Source organism: Tursiops truncatus, chromosome 1 (genome assembly GCF_011762595.2).
Source record: "Tursiops truncatus isolate mTurTru1 chromosome 1, mTurTru1.mat.Y, whole genome shotgun sequence".
NCBI lineage: Eukaryota > Metazoa > Chordata > Mammalia > Artiodactyla > Delphinidae > Tursiops > Tursiops truncatus.
Window position 1 is genome coordinate 135,686,498 of NC_047034.1, and position 14,218 is coordinate 135,700,715.

Below are 14,218 nucleotides of genomic sequence, written 5' to 3' on the forward strand. Positions count from 1 at the left end.
AGCCATTCAGACAGGTGTGAGGTGATATCTCATTGTGGTTTTGATTTAAATATCCCTGGTGATTAGTGATGTCGAGCATCTTATGTGCCTTGTTGTCCATCTGTATGTCTTCTTTCAAAAAATGTCTATTCAGGTCTTCTGCCCATTTTTTAATCGGGTCGTTTGTTTTTTGATATTGAGTTGTATGAGCTGTTTATATTTTGGATATTAATCCCTTATCAGACACCTCATTTGCAGATATTTTCTCCCATTCAGTAGGTTGTCTTTTTGTTTTTTTTGTCTGTGGCTTCTTTTGCTGTGCAAAAGCTTTTAAGTTTTATTAGGTCCCATTTGTTTACTTTTGCTTTTGCTTCCTTTGCCTGAGGAGACAGATCCTTAAACACAACTTTTATATGCACTGAGAAACCAAAGAATTCGTGTGACTCTCTTTATTGTGATATTTGCTTTATTGTGGTGGTCTAGAACCAAATCCATATCTCTGAGGTATGTCTGTATATGTTAGCCATTTTTACCGTTACATTGTAAACTGCTTCTGTGCCAGCATTTATGGATACAGAGGGTCAAACAAAATATACAACAAGGTTAAGTTAGTGATGGCGTGAAGGGCAGCATTAGCAGGGATGAGGGAGGGATTGAGGTTCCTTGGAGGTGAATGGGAATAGATAGGCAAGGGTGAGGAAGTCAGGGATGAAGGGATGGGTGTTTATAGAGATGATGCTCTTTAGGTGGCAAAAAATGATGAGGCTGGGCTCACCAGGAAGAAAAGAGGGAAGATTGTTCCTGGCAGAGGAAACCGTATATGCTGAGCAGGTGCAAAGCCACAGAAGGGTCAGACTGTACAGCCTGTTGGGGGAAGAGCAAGTCTTTCCTACGGGCTAAAAGGTAGCGTGGTGGGGGGGGGGGGGACAAGATTCCTGAGCGCCTCCTTGATGCCAGGCGCTGCCCCGAGCCCTAGGGACGCAATGAGCAGTGAGGGGCAGTTCCCGCTCTCAAGAAGCACATCCCATTGGCAGCTCTGTCTTCTCATTTGCTAAAAGGGGAAGAAAAATAGAAGAAACCGACATTTTGTTAACTGTCTGCTCTGTGCTGGATTCAAGGCTGTTTTGTGGACACTGTCTCACTGGACTTCAAGGTGGTTAGTGTTCTCTCCCTTTTACAGGTGAGGAAACTGAGACTTGGTAAGATTAAATGAGTTGTCCAGACTCCCCAGCTAGTCAGCGGTACAGCAAGGACTCCAATTCAAGTTTCTCTGACTCCAGAACCTGTGCACTATGCTGTCTGCTCTGCTTCCAGAAACCTGGGGAGTGACCCCCACCCCACACCCCGACCCATGCTAAAATGCAGCAGTATCCAAGGGCACTTCAGAGCCAAATGCAGTATAAACACCAAGTGCTGGGATTTTTAAATTGAATTTTATTTTATTTAAGAAGAGGGAAAGCCCTTTACTCCTACAGTAAATTTCCACCAGCTTGTCAGCTGTTCCTCAGCCAGGCTGATTAGCCAGAGTGGAGCTGTCCAGGTTGCTCACGTAAAGACGGATGACTTGACTGTAGTTCAATGCCTTAGCTGTCACCCAGCCGCCTGCCTAAATATGATCCTTTCTGCCCTGCTAACCCCTCTATAAACACCACCGCAATGAAAGCATAAAACATTAAAAACATCCCCTGGGTGACTGCTATTGCCTTTTGAATTAACACCAGAAATGCTTATTTGAGATATGTGGCCTAACTCAAGCGATATTTCTCGACGGGTTAATGAAGATCATATGTTATACGTTAACCTAATATAACACTATCAATTATTTAGTTATTTTTATTGATTGACCTCTTCCAGATTATTTAATAGCAGATTTTTCACTCTTTGGAAGATTTAATGCCTAGCTCTCAGGCACCTGCTTTCTCCATTATGAGCGTCCTCTGAATATAGAGGTGTGTGTGTATCTATATATATATTTTCTTTTTGGAAGAGACAAATTGCAGACCATCCTGGAGTTAATGAATGTGATGCATAAATAAGCTTGCTGAATCTAAATGTAACAAAGAATCTAACTGCAGATGACACTGGAGAAAGGTTTCAAAGAGGCAGATCATCAAACCCTGACAATTAGAATTGCTATTTAAATATGCAAAAAGCAGAAAGGCAACCCTGGAAAGGGAGAGTGGGTGGCAAAACTAGTGTCAGTATCAACTGGGAGAAGTAGCCCATTAAAGCATCTCTATCACTGACTTTGTAGCCGAGAACTAGAAAGCGATAGGGAATCATGTCCGTTTCGCTTGTGTTGTGGGATGTGTGAGTGTTCCCATGGCTGCTCATGGGCTGTGCAGGGAGGAAGGAGGAGGAGGCTGGAAGCAGGCTGCCTGGCATCCACTTCTCTCGTGACACTGATTAGATTTTTAAAAATGTATTTTATGGAAATATAGTTGATTTGCAATGTTGTGTTAATTTCTGCTGTACAGCAAAGTGATTCAGTTACACATATACATACACATATGTACATATATATACATATATACATATATATATTCTTTAAAAAATACATATTCTTTTCTGTTATATTTTTTTAAATTATTTTATTCATTTTCGGCTACATTGGGTCTTCGTTGCTGCACGCAGGCTTTCTCTAGTTGCAGTGAGCAGGGGCTACTCTTTGTTGCAGTGCCCGGGCTTCTCGCTGTGGTGGCTTCTCTTGTTGCGAGCACGGGTTCTAGGTGCGTGGGCTTCAGTAGTTGTGGCACACGGGCTTCAGTAGTCGTGGCGCATGGCTTAGCTGCTCCGCGGCATGTGGGATCTTCCTGGACCGGGGCTCGAACCCGTGTCTCCTGCATTGGCAGGCAGATTCTTAACCACTGCACCACCAGGGAAGCCCTCCATTATGTTTTATCACAGGATACTGAATATAGTTTTCTTGCTCTACAGTAGGACCTTGTTGTTTATCCATCCTATATATAATAGTTTGCATCTGCTAATCTCAAACTCTTAATTCATCCCTCCCCTACCCCCACCCGCCTTGGTAACTACATCTGTTCTCTATGTCTGTGAGTCTGTTTCTGTTTCATAGATAAGTTCATTTGTGTCATATTTTAGATTCTATATATAAGTGACATCGTATGGTATTTGTCTTTCTCTGACTTACTTCACTGAGTATGACAATCTCTAGGTCCATCCATGTTGCTGCAAATGGCATTATTTCGTTCTTTTTATGGCTGAGTCATATTCCATTGTATATATGTGCCACATCCTCTTTATCCATTTATCTGTCGATGGATAGTGAGGTTGTTTCCATGTCTTGGCTATTGGAATAGGGCTGCTATGAACACACTGATTAGTTTGGTGACCGTGGGATGCATTGGTCCACTAGCCAAATCTCTTGACCAGAGCCTAGATCTCCTTAGACTGGACTCCAGCTTCTTTGTAGGATGTTATTCTAGGCTGTGGGAGGGTTTTGATACCAGTACAGCATATGAATGATAGATTAATAGAAAGGTGGGGTACTGGGATGACAAATTTTCTCACGCAGGCAGATCTGGTTGAAATTTGTTTCTTGAAATGTCGTCAACATGAACATTTTTTCCTAAGGCCCTCGTTCCATGTCAGCCTGTTAGCCCTCTCCATATATGAATACTCATACTGATAATTTTATTCTTAATAGCCAGAATTTATCCAGTGATTTATAACTGTCAAAGGAATATTTAGATATATTATTTCATCTCATACCCCATATGGGCAGACGTTATTTTGAGCAGGTGTCCAACCTCCAAGTACCTACCCCAATAATTTTAAGTCAGTAAGGGAAACGAGAATCCTACCTTGGCCTTCAGATGTGGAACCCGGTGGGCTGGAGAGAGAACTGGGGGTCAGAAGACCTAGCATTGAATCCTGGCACTTCTGGTTATTAGTTTTGTGACCTTAGTCAAAGTTGTAAAAGTCTTGCGGTCTGTATTTTTTAAAAAAATCTTTGAAGTAAACCTGATCAAGAAAATGACACATCCATGTAGTTCAGTAAGGTGTATGAAAGTACTCACTACTGGGAAAGATAGTGCAAATGTATAGGGTTCTTCTAACCTGGGGATGCCGTGTACCTGGCATCTAGGAGACCACCGCTCACCTCCCTAGTGGGTATTTCTAATCCTTTGTGGCACTCTTTTCTATGAGTCCACGTACAGCCTTAAAATTCTTTTCAGTACAACACTCCAGGCTGCCACTCCCCGGTTGATCAAACCTGGCAAGTGAGACGAAAACTCACCTGTCCTTTTAGCCCTGACCCGGATGTTAGACCCAAGACCTGCCCCTAGCCTCCCTCCGTCTCCTCAGAGATGGTCATGTCTCTTGCCTCTAATTCAAGAGATCTGGCCCCTCAAACTCACAAACCCATCCATCTCAGTAGCTAGGTAGGTGTGCTCTGTGCTCCTAGCTAGGTGGCAGCTGTGAGAAATGTTACGCTGCAGGACGCACCAGCGTCATGGTTAGCAAACTACCTGGTACAAGGCCAAGAGATATGCATTTTTAGACCCAAGAGACTCAGTAATTCATACTCTGCCATGATTAGATTCCTTCCCCCAAATGTGACCTGTGAGGCACTTAGAGACACCAATTTTAAAAATTGGGGTTTTCTTTTTTTTTAATATCCTAGAGGTACTCAAGACCTGAATTTCAGATCAGTCAAGTCCCACGTTCAATTTTTTTTTTTTTTTTTTTCTGTACGCAGGCCTCTAACTGTTGTGGCCTCTCCCGTTGCGGGGCACAGGCTCCAGACGCGCAGGCTCAGTGGCCATGGCTCACGGGCCCAGCCGCTCCGCGGCATGTGGGATCTTCCCGGACCGGGGCACGAACCCGTGTCCCCTGCATCGGCAGGTGGACTCTCAACCACTGCGCCACCAGGGAAGCCCCAACGTTCATTTTTTAAAACCTTATAATCTCTTTGGCTTTGGGGAAGAATAACTTTGGCAAAGCCAATTCTTCAGCCACTCACATCTCAAGGGGCCACTGTGGAGCCACGCAGCCCATGGGACGATGGAAGTCCTGTTCTGGTTCAGTTCCCTGGCAAGCTCAAAATGATTTGTCTTAGCATTAACATTACCCCTCTCCTGCCAAGGCATAGGAGGTGTGTTCTGCCACAGGCTATCATCTTGGTGATCTCTTAACCTTTTTTTCTTTGACATCTCGCATGGCATAGTGAACCATTTGGGGCATTTGATTGCCAGATTTAGCAGCAGGTCTCAAGAGGCCCCATCTGCAGCCCTGGAAGACCAGAAGACGGTTCCCCTGTGGGTCATGTAGAGGTGCATTCACACACTCGGGAAAATTACTAAGACTTCTCTGCGCAAGGAACCTGGTGCTGCAGAATGGTGACGTGTGGGTTAACCCTAAAGAAGATTGATGTTTCGTTCTCTCTCTTCTCTGACAGCTCATACTCTAAGTTATCCAAGCAGGTCTCCAAGTGTGATCTTGGGCATGTAGCCCCACCTAATGTTCTTATAAAGAGGGCTTTGTGTGGAAAAGGGTTGGGGAACGCTGCCAGTTATGGACCGAATAATTGTGTTTCGCAGTAGTTACATGTTGAAACCCTAACCCCCAAATGTGATGATATTAGCGGTGGGGCTTTGGGGAGGCAGTTAGGTTAGATGAGGTCCTGAGGGTGGTGCCCCCGTGTTGGGGTTAGTGCTTGTAAGAAGAGACACCAGAGAGCTTGCTCTCTCTCCCCACTACGTGAAGACACAGCAAGAAGGCACCATCTGCAAACTAGGAAGAGTGCTCTCTCACCAGTAACTAAATCTGCTGGCACCTTGATCTTGACCTTCCCAGCCCACAGAACTGTGAAAAATAAATGTATTACTTAAGTCTCCCCGGTCTATGGTCTTCTGTTACGGCAGCCCCAGCGGACTAAGAAGCTGCCTCCTCCATTATCTTCTTAATGAGCGTCAAGCAGAACATCACGCATCAGTGCCAGGGAGGACCCCAACTCCATGAAGGGGAGCCAAGATCATCACAGTGCCAGCCACCAGGGATAGAAGTCCAAGCACTTCTGTACACTGCATCTTGGTATCAGAGTTGCCAAAGAAACAATACAGTTAGGCACTGGCTGGAACAACATAACTTACATGGAGAAGAGACAGAGCAAGATCCGCCCCAATAGTGGACATTGGTCCCCCAAGGCTGGTAGCCAGAGCAAGGCAGTTGGCCTACACACCCCCACCGTGGAGTCTGAAATACTGAAATCTGGTGGTGAACCTGAGGGCCACTGATGCACAGCCTTAAACAGAACAGAGGAGAACACACTGAATCTGAAACAGGGAAAGCTATTTCCATACAGGGCTATCGCCTGGCATGGAGACCTGGCATGACTGTTAGCTCTTGGTAAGAGAGGATTCTAGGCTCAGGGCCCATTCTTATGTGGCTGAGCAGAGGTTAAAGGACTCCATGCATGAGACTGCCTTTCCCAGCAGAGAGTCACAGTGTGCATGGTAACATGAAAGGCTCTGAGAAGTACTGCAGTGGAGAGGGGGATGCTTCCCACATGCACCTGTTCACAGAACACATTTTCAAAACACTTGTGTTTTCTAGTTTTCACCAGAGGTCACTTTTGGAAAAGATGGATTAGGTCATAACTTGCCCTCCTTTGCTTCCAGCTACCTTTAGAGTTTATGTCTGGATCAGGCAGAACATGAGCATTGCCTTTTTGTTTGATCATGAGAATACATGTCCCAAAGTTCATGTCTATGTATGATTTGGCCAGTTTGGGAGCTGAGAAGAATAAGGGGGACTGGGTATGACACGACATTTTGAATATAAAGGGAAATTATGGAAAGTACTAGAATGGTCGGTCAGTTTACTGTGCAGTGTTAATTATCTTCAAGCATTTCACTGCTGGACTGTGAGCTCCCTGAGGTCAGGGAGTGTCTCCTCTTCATTAAGCGCATGCCTAGCAAACATGCAGAACCCAAAGAAATCTCTAGTAAATACTTGTTGAATAAATGAAATCATTTGTTGGGGATAATAGATTCATAAACCTTTAATGCTGGAAGGAAGCCAAGCAATTATTTAGTCCAAATTTGTTTTAGAAACAAGGAAACCAAGAGTCAGAGGGAAAATGTCTTTGGTTGATTGTCAGTAGTGGGCTGGTAAAATGGCCCTGATGTTGTGGATTTGAAAAAGAATGATGAGGTCCAGTTCTTGATTTCTTGAAATCATGAATTCCATGTTTTCTAGAGGTGGATTCTAGATAAGGAATATGTTTTCTGGGCTAGGGTGTTGTGGGGATGGAAATGTGAGGGAGGCCAGAGATATTTCAACCTTTGAGTTTGCCCTTTATCCCGTTTTACCTTTAGTCATTCACTTCAATAACTGTTGTTACCTACTTCTAGTGATTGGCTTGTGTCTTAGTGTGGGCTGCTGTAAGAAAGTACCATAGATTACGTGGCTTATAAACAATAGAAATTTATATCTCACAGTTCTAGCGGCTGGAAATCTAAATCAGGGTGCCAGCATGGCCAGGTCCTGGTGAAGGTCCTCCTCAGGATTGCAGACTGCTGACTTTGTGTGTTCTCATATGGCAGAATGGGTGATGGCGTTCTCTGGGGCCTCTTTATAAGGGCACTAATCCCATTTGTGAGGGCTCCACCCTCATGACCTAATCATCTCCCAAAGGTCCGACCTCCTGAAACCATCACACTGGGGGGTTAGGATTTCAACGTATGAATTTTAGGGGGACACAAATAGCAGCTTGGCTCCAGAGCTTGAGGGGGAAGAGAGACAAATAAGATATGGTCTCTATCCTTCTGAAGCTCACAGTCTAGTAAAGTATGTAAACATCTGGTTATAATAATAGCATCTCCTCAGGACCAGGTATCATGTTAGGCACTATATATATAGTGTTTCATTTAGTCTTCACACCAAATCTACATGCAGGTGAGGTTTAATCACCTTTTTGCAGGTGGGGAGAACAAGGTTCAGAAAGGTTAAGTGATGTGCCGAAAGCAGCAGGGCTGGGTTCTGACCGTTGCCCTGCTTCCCCCTTGGGTCCGTTGTGTAATGCATGCTTACAGAACAGACCGACCCCCTGTAACTGCAGCAACAACTTGGGGGTCTGAGAGCCTGGAGGAGGGGCAGGTGATTTGTTCTGGGGATTCAGCAAGGCGTACATTGAGTGCCAACAGAGGGCGAGCTGTTCTGTCTCCTGCCTCTTGTATGCCTGCCTTCTGCCCGAGGCTGGCCTGAAGGGAACTTGGAATGGAATCCCAAGGAAGTCTAGTGGCTTCGCTGGCAAGGAGAAGTGAAAGGTGAGGAAGGCGATGACGGAGTGCGGGCTCAAGGATCTATGTGATGCGCCAGCAAGGCTTATGTGGGGACAGGGCAAACATTCCCTGAGCACTGCTCTGGGCAGGACACCAAAGATACAAAGAGGAGAGAGCCTCAGCCCTGACTCTCGAGTGGGTCTCAAGGAATCCGTGGAAACCCAAACAGAGCTACACACAGAGTGACTGAAGCATGGAGGAGGGGAGCCTCTTTGTGCCGTGCAGGCGTGGAGGGTGTTGGGAGACGGGAGAGGACCCCGACAGTTTTTCACGGGTTGCAGAGCGGGGAGCAGTGCCTTAAAGAATAATTGGGAGGTTACTGGGAGCAGAGAGGGGATGGCTAAACCAGGGCAGGGCTTGGGCAAAGGCTTAGAAGCTGAGAAGGAGAATGGATGTTGAGGGCGCAGGAGACAGCGGTGGCTAACTAGTGATGCAGCTTGAAGATACAGGCGGGAGGAAAGGCAGGTGGGGGCCACCCTGGAGGACCTTTAGAGCCCTGACACATGGAGGCATTTAGACCATGAGCAATTCCCATCCTAGAGTCTCGTCTCCAATACACACTGCTAATTGAATGTTTTTTTATAGACTTGAAGACCCACATTAATGCTGTCTACTTTTAATTCCATACAATGGGGGGCAAATCTCTTGGTTTTATTGACTCCTTCTTTATCTGACTTCACCTAATTGGAAACTAAACAGATAAAACGATACCTTTTCTACTAATGAATAATTCATGTTCTCTTTTGTCATAAATGAGAGCCTAGCAGATCTGTCTTTAAATTAGGATATCTGGTAGATGAGAGAAAAATGTGAGTGATTAACTCCGAATTGAGTTCATGTGAGTATCTGAGAGTCGGAGTCCTCCTCTGTAATGAAGTTTAGATTGGTTCACGTAACGGTTCACCTGGCTCTGGTGGAGCCCAAGTTCAGAACATATGAGCGCGATTGACCTGTTAATTTGAAATGTTTTAATCTGCATAAAAATGGATTGTATTAATTGTTTCCCATTAACCAGGGTTGACGATAATGTCTGCTTGAATTAGGCTGAGTCTCTCTCTGTCTTAGCCCTTTGCGGTTTCATTTTCCCCCGAACACGGGTAATTTTTCTCCCCTCCGTGCCAGTCATCGGAATGGGTTGGGCTGTGTTGCTCTCAGATTAGAGAGAAACCCACCAACCGTCTGCAAATACAAATACGTGTCATCCTCACACCGACTCCACCCCCTGACACCTCTCTCTGAAGCCTTCCTCTTCTAATTAGCCTTGGTAACATTTCTCCACCCCAATCTCACTGGTTTACATCATTTTCCTAATCTTGGTAAATACCTTTAACTCTACACCAGTCTGTGCTTCAGGAAAAAGAGATTGGAACTGAAAAATCTGATTTAAAAAAATGTAATTCTTAATTATTTTACAGACATACTCTGAGATCCCTAGGGGCTGGACACTCAGCTAGATACTGAGGATGTGCAATGTAGTTGAACCTGGTTCTGCCCTTGAGGAGGTCATGGTCTGGTTCTGGTGAAACGGCTTCAACGTATGAAAAGTTAAGCAGTGGTTCAAATCAACACTAAGGAAAATCCCAGACCACATCTGTGCTTAAATGAGTGATGGAATCCGTGGGAACTAAGAAATACTGAAGTTTCCTGAATATGCTCTGTGTTTTGTTTTTGTTTTTGTTTTTTTCCTCCCATGATTCTAAGTCTATGCCCGCTCCTTTGCTGGGTCTGGAATACTTTTCTCTGTATAGTTCAGTGAAATCATACCCTTTTCTGGGAAGCCTTCCTTGGCCACCGCCCCCCGCTCGTCTCATTAGGTGCCCTCTTCTGGGATCTCACAGCTCCTGTCATAAACAAACATCATTTTATTCATCGTACCATTTATTTGTCTCTTCCAATCAGCTGAAATGAAGGGTTCAACTTGCAATAAATAGAGAGGCAAGACTGAAGAGGGAATTTAGGAGAATTAGATGGTATATCCCAGGCCCTGCTCCTCGGTGTGTGGTCCATAAACCAGCAGCATTAGCATGTCCTGGCAGTGAATTAAAAATGCAGGATCTCACTCTCCACCTCAGACCTACAGACCCAGCATCTGAATTTTTTTGTATTATTGAGTTATAGTTAATATACAATGTTGTATTAGTTTCAAGTATACAGCAAAATGATTCCATTATACATATGTATATATATATATATATATACACACATATATATTCTTTTTCAGATTCTTTTCCATTATAGTTTATTCCAAGGTGTTGAGTATAGTTCCCTGTGCTATACGGTAGGTCCTTGTTGTCTACCTATTTTATATATGTTGATCCCAAACTCCTAATTTACCGCCCTGCGCCCCCCGCCCCCGCCACTGCTATCCCCTCTGGTAATCATAAGTTTGTTTTCTATTTCTCTGAGTCTGTTTCTGTTTTGTAAATAAGTTCATTTGTATCATTTTTTTTGATTCCACATATAAGTGATCATATGATAATTGTCCTTCTCTGTGTGACTTACCACTTAGTATGATAATGTCTAGGTCCATCCATCTTGTGGCAAATGGCATTATTTCATTCTTTTTTATGGCTGAGTAATATTCCATTGTGTATATATACCACTTCTTTTTTATTCATCATCTGTCGACGGACATTTAGGTTTCAGCATCTGAATGTTAACAGATCCCAGTGATTCATATGTACATGACAGCTTGGGAAGAACTTGGGCTGGTCTAGGCTGTTGCTTCTCAAACTTGGCTGTGCACTGGAATCACCTGAGGGTCTTTGTAAAGTACTGATGCTTGGGTCCCACGGGCAGAGCTTCTGATACACTTGGTTGGGGTATGGCCAGTTAAAAGCTCTGTAGGTGATGCTAATATGCGGCCACATACGTGAGCCACCTCTGGGCTCATGTTTCCCAACTGCTGTCTCTTATCATAGCACTTGCTGGGCTTCGTAGTCATTTTCATTTATGGGTCTGTCTTCCCTGCCTCTCAAGGGAGAGGACTCTTCTACACATCCTGAGACTCTAACATAGTATTTCTCACTGAATAATTGTTTCTTAAAGTGGATGGAAATGAACCTGAGTGGAGGCCTTGAGTACCGAATTTGAGGACAACATTGGAGCAAACTTATTTCAAAAAGTACTATCAATAGCTTGGATGAAGAGTTGAGGCCTGGTTATTAGTATAGATGGCACAAGAATGATTCAGAGTGTTCTCAGTTGGCCAAAGTCAGAGTCTACAGAATATATCAAATCGTGGTGCCCAGATTTCATGGGAAGAGGATTTGGCGGGGAAGACCCAGCATGTTCTCTTCTAATAGGAGGGGAGTAGACTTCCAGGTTTAGTTCACCTCAAGCCCTGGATGATGCAACAGTGATTATTTATCTGGCTACTAAGAAAATCACAGTACCATTTTCAAATGAATTCATGGAAGTACAGTATTCACTCATACGAGGTACTGAATGGCTGTATCTCCTCTGGGTACCACGCTTTGAGGAACTAGTGAGCATAGTGGATAATGTAGAAATCATGTCATGGAAGGAGGGTGTGTGTGGGAACGAATGCCTGCAGAAGAGAGGGTGTGGTGAGGACCCGATTGCTTTTTTCAGAAGGACTGACTGTGGTGAGAGAACAGAATTGTGCTGTGCTGCTCCACGGGGCGGAGCTAGGGCCAATGGAATTCACAGAGGCAGATTTTGGCTCAACGTAGGAAAGACTGGCTGCCAATGAGAGCCGTCCAATAATAGAACCGGCTGCCTGGGAAGATGGTGCGATGAGCGAGCTCTCTATCTTTGGAAATGTTCTAGCGGAGCCTGGATGGCCATCTGTTGTGGGTATTGTGGAAAGATGCATGCATGCGGTAGATGAAAAAAATTTTGTGGTTGATGATCGTAGTAGTAAATGTGACTAGTATGCACTGAGTGCCCATGACATGTGCCAGGTACTGTGCTAGGCAAGTTTGTATCCATTATCTTCTTTAATCCTTCTGCAGCCCTATTAAAAGGGACAGTTATTACTTCCGTTTTACAGAAGAAATGGGCTCAGAGCTAGGATTTGAACCCTGGGCTTTCTGACCTCCAAACCATATTCTTTTAGCTCTACCAGATGCCTTGTGTGGTCCCTTTGCTCTCTAAGATTCTGTGATTTCAGATGCAGTTAGACACTGGATTTGAAGTGACCTTTAGGCATCTGTGTAGAAAAGGTCATATGGAGAGCTGGCTGTGAATGCTTGGGAATTGAGAGAGTGGTCAGGATGGCAGAAGTGGACCTGAGCGTGCTCTACCAACAGGTGAGGGTTGATGCCATTGCACTGAGAAGATTCCCAAGGTGGTGACTGCCGAGACCAGAGACGTCAGGGTAGGCTGACTCCCCTTTGCTGGAAATCAAAGCCACGGGAGAAGCCATGAGTCCTAAGTAGGAAGGAATGGACTGTTACTTCATGTTGGAAACTTGATTTTTAACCTCAGTAAAATGCGAATGCGGCTATAAATGTTCAGATTCTAGACGGAGACTATGCAAGTCAAGGGCTGAAATTGGAGTCAGTATAACACTAACTCAAGGTAAAGCTTCCACCTGGCTTGATATCTGAACCCGGCTACTCTCAGCTATGTGTCCTTCCACACGTTACCTTCCTGGACCTCGATTTCATCATCTGTAAAATGGGGATGATAGCACTCCCTATCCCATGGGTTTATCATGAAGCTTAAGTAGAATAATGCACGTAAAGTGCTTGAACAGTGGCTGACACATGGAAAGCACGTGGTGTTTATATTCAGATTAGTTATTAAATCTAAGTAAACCCTGAGGGTACCACAAACGGAATAGTTTACTTAAGATAGCCTGTCCCCTTTATTCAGATCGAGGCGCACTATATAAATTCAACTTACATTTAAAAGAATTTGGACGCACAGCTGATACCCTTAGTTAATCAAACATTTTAGGTTAATATTTCCATCCATTTTGTTGCAGTTTCTAAACTGTATTAATCTACTTCCTCATTATAGTACATAGTCTACTATACAGAATTGAGGCAGCACAGAGTAGACATTAAAAGAAGGACTGTGCAGTCAGACTGCCTGGGTTTAGATTTTAACTTTACTATTTACTAGTCCTGTGACCTGGGGCAGTTTACTTTGTCTAAGACTCGGTTCCTTTGAATAAAGTGGAGCTAATAGTAATACCTACCTCAAAGGGCTTAGAGATCAAATGGGATTACACATATAGAGCGCTTAGGAAGATGCCTAGTGATCTGCAACATAGTAGGCGTTCAACAAATGATGATGATGATGATGGTACACAGTATCTTGTAAGACAAAGGAATTTAAAATGCCTTGTGCTCCTTATTGTACGTATCGGTGTTGATTATCCTATAAGTGTTGATTATATAATCCTATACTGTGTTTACATAATCTATAGAAAGGTTTCTCTACGAGCAAGAGATTATGGGTTGGGGGATGTCCATGGGTGGACTTGTAGGGGGTCTGTGATACTCCTGAAATTGTAGGCAAGACTTGGGGGTTTGCATCTTTCTATGGGGAAGATCTGTGCCTTCATTCATTGCTCTCTGACCTTATAAAGTTTAAGAAGTGTTAGTGTAAGAAATTTGAGGTGGAACATGAAACTGTTAGTAAGAGCAGAATGAAACCCTGGCTGGCAGTGACCAGGAATAAAGTCATTTCGTTATCTTGTATAACAGAGAGTCGGAGGTGGGTGGTCCCAAGATCAGTGCAGTAGTTCAGGGATGTGATTAGGGGCTCAAGTTCTTTCTGCTCTGTGTCATCCTTAGATTAATTGCTTTATGGTCCCAGGATAGCTGCCATAGAAACAAGTACTGCCTCCTCATATAACCTAACTGAAAACAGAAAGAAACCAGGACAGCCAGGGTGGTGTGATAGAGCTTTCATTATTTGTCTCCTTTCTTTTATCAGAGGTTGAAAAAACC

General features: G+C 44.1%; 1 protein-coding gene across 1 annotated transcript in view; it reads left to right on the forward strand.

The window, feature by feature from the left end:
- The window catches only part of DAB1 (DAB adaptor protein 1), a 402,931-nt gene that overhangs the window by 91,679 nt on the left and 297,034 nt on the right, over positions 1–14,218 (forward strand). The window lies entirely within an intron of this gene.